The following is a 5,351-nucleotide window of genomic DNA, read 5'->3' on the forward strand; positions in this document are numbered from 1 at the left end:
ATTCATAGAATGAGTATACTGCAGCTATTTAAAAAAACAGATGAATCTTACAAGTACAATATTGGGCAAAAGAAGCAAACACAAAGTAGTATAATCCCACTTGTATAAAGTCCAAAACAGCCTTTCACAATGGGTTTGCCTCGAGAACATAAGTATCATGCATGGTACTAAATCTAAGCGAAAATGGAAAGGAAAAGATGCATATCAGCACCATTGTCATTTGGGCAAACCTACCACTACTAGCCATCTGCTACAAGTGTGGTGGGATCAACAACAGCCATGGGCAATTTTGAGAAGGAGGCTGCTGAGAGGGAAAAAGGCTCCTTCAAGTATGCTTGGGTCTCAGATAAACTGAAAGCTGAATGTGAGTGTGGTATCACCACTGATTTCTCCCTGTGGAAATTTGAGACCAGCAAGTATTGTGTGATCATCATTAATGTCTTCAGACTCAGAGACCTGATCAAAATCATCATGACAGGCACATCTCAGGCTGACTCTGCTGTCCTGATTGTTGCTGCCGGTGTTGGTGAATTTGAAGCAGGTATCTCCAGAAATGGGCAGACCCGTGAACACACCCTTCTGGCTTACACATCGGTGTGAAACAATGAGTTGTTGTTAACAAAATGGATTCCACTGAGCTGCCTGACAGCCAGAAGACATATGAGGAAAGCATTGAGGAAGTCAGCACCGACATTAAGAAAATTGACTGCAATGCTGACACAGCAGCATTTGTGCCAGTTTCTGGTTGGAATGGGGACAACGTGCTGGAGCCAGAAGCTAACATGCCTTGGTTCAAAGGACAGAAAGTCACCCATAAAGATGGCAGTGCCAGTGAAACCTGCTGCTTGAAGTTCTGAATTGATCAGTTTTGCCACCAACTCATTCAACTGACAATTCCTTGTTTTTGCCCCTCCAGGGTGTCTGCAAAATTGGTGATATTGGTTCTGTCCCTGTGGGCTGAGTGGAAACTGGTGTTCTCAAACCCAGCATGGTGGTCACCTTTGCTCCAGTCAACACTACAACTGAAGTAAAGTTTGTTGAAACAAAGCTTTCAGAGCAGCTCTTCTGTGACAATGTGAGCTTCAATGTCAAGAACATATCTGTTAAAGATGATATTGTGGCATTGTGGCTGGTAACAGCACAAATGACCCACCAATTGAAGCAGCTGGTTTCACAGCTCAGGTGATTATCCTGAATCTTCCAGGTCAAATCAGTGCTGGACGTGCACCCGTGCTGGACGTGCACCTGTGCTGGATTGTCACACAGCTCACAGTGCTCACAGATTTGCTGAGCTGAAGGAGATTGATCATCATTCTGGGAAAAAGCTGGAAGATGGCCCAAAGTTTCTGAAATCTGTTAATGCCACTATTGTCAATGTGGTTCCTGGCAAGCCTATGTGTGTTAAGAGCTTTTCTGACTGTCTTCCTCTGGGCCATTTTCCTATTTATGACATGAGAGAGCCAGTTGCTGTGGGTGTCATCAAACAGTGGACAAGATGGCAGCTGCAGCTGGCAAAGTCACCAAGTCTTCCCAGAAAGCTCACAGGCTAAATGAATATTATCCCCAACATATGCCACCCTAGTTTTAATTGGAGGTATAAGGGTGCTCTTAGAATGTTTTGTCTCAATTGGCCACTTATGTTTAATAGGAAACATTGGTTAATGATTGCAATGCATCGTAAAACCTTCAGAAGGAAAGGAAATTGTTTTGTGGACCATTTGGGTTTTGTGTGTATGTGTGAGTATGTGTAACTTTTTAAAATTTAATTTAATTGTTTAAGTACAGTTGTCTCCATTTCCCCCTCATCACTCCCCATGACCCCAGCCATCCCCACCTCCTGTGCCTGATCCCGCCCCCTTTTTGGTTTTGTCCATGTGTCCTTTATACTTGTTCCTGAAAATGCTTCCCTCTTTTGCCCCCATTATCCCCTCCCCTCTTTCCTCTGGTTACCATCAATTTGTTCTTAATTTTAATGTCTCTGGTTATATTTTGCTTGCTTGTTGGTTTTGTTGATTAGGTTCCACTTATAGGTGAGATCCTATGGTATTTGTCCCTCACTGCCTGGCTTATTTCACTTAGCATAATGCTCTCCAGTTTTATCCATGCTGTTGCAAAGGGTAGGAGCTCCTTCTTTCTTTCTGCTGCATATTATTCCATTGTGTGAATATACCACAGTTTTTTAAACCATTCATTTGCTGATGGGCACTTAGGTTGCTTCCAGCACTTGACTATTGTAAATTGTGCTGCTATGAACATTGGGGTGCATAGGTTTTTTAGATTGGTGTTTCAGGGTTCTTAGAATATAATCCCAGCAGAGACCTTTATAAAAGTTGTCTTAAAATCAGTACTTTTAAAATGAAAAAAGAATTTTGAGACATGTTAAAATAAAGTTTAGTAAGGAAAAAAATGTCCCAAAACAGAAAAACTTGTATTTTGAAGGAAGTTAGAATAACAGTTTCTTTGGGAAAAGAGGGTGGGACTGGCAATTAGGACATTGCAGGAAGGGGGGCTGTCCTCTGAAGATGCTTGTTTCAATTTGATTAAGTGCATAGTTTTTTTCAGAATTTTATTCACCTTGTGATTATTCATTCAGCTGTAGACTTATTATTTACACTTTTCTTATGAAGACTATAGTTTAATAAAAAATTTAATATTTTAGCTTATGATATTATTATTATTGTGCAACTCAACAACTTTAGTCCAGATGCAAAGAATTCAAACAGGACTGAACACATTTTAAAGTTGCAGTACATTTAACAAAAACAATTTTCTTGTTGCTGAGATGGTTCCAGTTATACCAGTTTAAAACAGCATAAAATAAAATAATATTAAATGAAGTAAAAAGGATAATAAGAAGAATCTCTAAATTTTGTCATTTAACTCGCTATGTAGAGTGATGCAAACTCCTGCCTGATGTGCCATGGCTGGTGTAGCTCAGTGGATTGAGCACTGGCTTGTGAACCAAAGGGTTACTGGTTTGATTCCTGGTCAGGGCACATGCCTGGGCTGCAGGACAGGTTCCAGGTTGGGAGCACAAGAGAGGCAACCACACATTGATGTTTCTCTTCCTCTCTTTCTCCTTCCCTTCCCCTCTGTCTAAAAATAAATAAAATAAAAATATTTTTAAAAAAGAGGGTATGCTTATGTTTCCTTTTCAGAAGGACCTTGGAGCTGCCAGTGAAGAGGGTGAAGCCATATCATAGAAAAGGCTTCCCCGGTGGCGGTGACCTACCTCCACCCCACTGGACTCTCCCAGTCCAGTCTTCTCTTAAGCTGTGCGTCACCCTGCTCCAGTGGAATTCCTATAGTAGAGTTCTTCTCAGTGATTGTGTACATGCATACTTGTGTTCTGCTTTAGTAAAATATGATTCAATTCACAGGATGTTTATTGAATTTTAAAATGTGCAAGAGGCACTGTGATTGGGGAAACATAAATACAGAACCAACATTTATCTCAAGGATATTTAAGGAACATTCACTCTTTTATATTTAATATATTTTCACACTTTAATATATGATTTCAATACAAAGCACAAAGTAATCATTATTACAAGGGTTCAATGTCTGTGTCCTTTTTATATTTAAATAAGAGGGAATTCTTTCTAATCTAAAGGTGAAGTTGATGTTCGTTTAAAAATTGTACCAGAGTGAAAGCTATTGAAAGGATTTTAAGGGACTGGGGAATGGCTATACTTGTTAAAGGAAATAATTAAGGTTAAGGGTGAGACAAGCACTCTCCAGGAAAAAATGATTACTTGAGCTGAAAAAGAACTGTTTGAACTGTTGGATATTTCCAAAAACAGCTGGTCATATTCTGCCAACTTTGTAAAATAAAAATCTGAAAGAAATTTAAGACAGTATTCGGAAGTTAGTAGAGCTACTTTATAAGTATTTGACAAAAACTAAGGGGGTGGAAATGGGAGGGAGGTGGGGAGCAATGGGGGGGTGGTCTGGGATGGGAGTAAAAGACAGAAAACTGTACTTGACCAACAATTAAATAAATTAATTAAAAAAATAAAAATGGATGAAGATTTGTTAGGCTCTGATGGAAAAATCTCTTTGAAAAGTTTTGATTTCGATAATTTGTTTAGGAGTGTTAAACTACTGACATGTTATGGATTAGAAAAGAAGGTTTATAGTAAATCGATCTATTAGGAGAATATAATAATATCCTAGATGGGAGCAAGTAAGCAAATCACTTTGAACAAAAAATCAAGAATAGAAAAAAATTTCTAAATCCATTCCAGAATTTATTGGTCCTAGTGATTTTATTTAATTGAGGTATAATTTACATATAGCATTATATTAGTGTCAGGCATACAATATAATGATTCAATACTTGTACATATTTTGAAGTGGTCACCACAATAACTATATTTAATATTTGTTAATATTAACTATATTAATATTAACTATAGTTAATATTTGTGACCATCCATAGTTAATTTTCTTGTGGTGGGAACTTTTAAGACCTACTCTTAGCAACTGTCCAATATGCAATACAGTATTATTAACTATAGTCACTATGCTTCCCATTATACCCTATCACTTATTATATAACTTGAAGTTTGTATCTTTTGATACACTTTATCCATTTTGCTCAGTCCTCACCCCCCACCTCTGACAGCCACCAATCTGTATCTGTGAACTCATTTGTTTTTTCCAGATTCCACGTATAGGTGAGATCATGTAGTATTTGTCTTGCTTTGTCTTATCAATCTCTTACACAGTGCCCTCAACGTTCAAGGACCATCCACGTATTGCTAGTATCAAGATTTTATTTTTTAATGGATGGATAGAATCAATTGTGTGTGTGTGTGTGTATAGTTTTCTTTATTCACTTATCCATCAATGGACACTTAAGCTGTTTCTGTATGTTGGCCATTGTAAATAATGCTGTAGTGAACATGGGGATGCTTATACCTGTTTAGTCAGTGTTTTCAGGTTTTTTTGGATGAATACTCAGAGGTCCTAGTGTTTGACTGAAAATCAGAGAAGAGAAACTGGAGTCTAAACTGGCTTCAAAGTATGAGTAGGTATCAAGTAGAGAAGAGGCTATTCCTAGCCAAATCAGCAAAGTGGAGGTTTCTCTTCATGTGCATAGGGACTTGCCAATGAATGGAGAGAGATTAGAGGATAAATCAACTTGAAGTCAGAGAAGGGTCAAGGGAAATATTTTCCTTTTAGAGGTAAATCAATGCTTTCTTGCTCTTGCATCACAATTTTTAAAACATTTTCATATTTCAAATGTGTTTTACTTTATTTTGAGAAATAAGTTAATATTTACTATTGTTTTAAACTACTTTCCAAAAAATTTGTATTATAGTTAATATATATTTTTGTGAAGATGG

General features: G+C 37.7%; 1 pseudogene; it reads left to right on the forward strand.

The window, feature by feature from the left end:
- Positions 1-279: 279 nt before the first annotated feature.
- On the forward strand, positions 280-1,582 carry LOC128628462 (elongation factor 1-alpha 1-like; annotated as a pseudogene).
- The last annotated feature ends 3,769 nt before the right edge of the window (positions 1,583-5,351 follow it).

The sequence above is a fragment of the Artibeus jamaicensis genome, unplaced genomic scaffold, assembly GCF_021234435.1.
Source record: "Artibeus jamaicensis isolate MK-2021 breed Jamaican fruit bat unplaced genomic scaffold, CSHL_Jam_final contig_760, whole genome shotgun sequence".
Taxonomy (NCBI): Eukaryota; Metazoa; Chordata; class Mammalia; order Chiroptera; family Phyllostomidae; genus Artibeus; species Artibeus jamaicensis.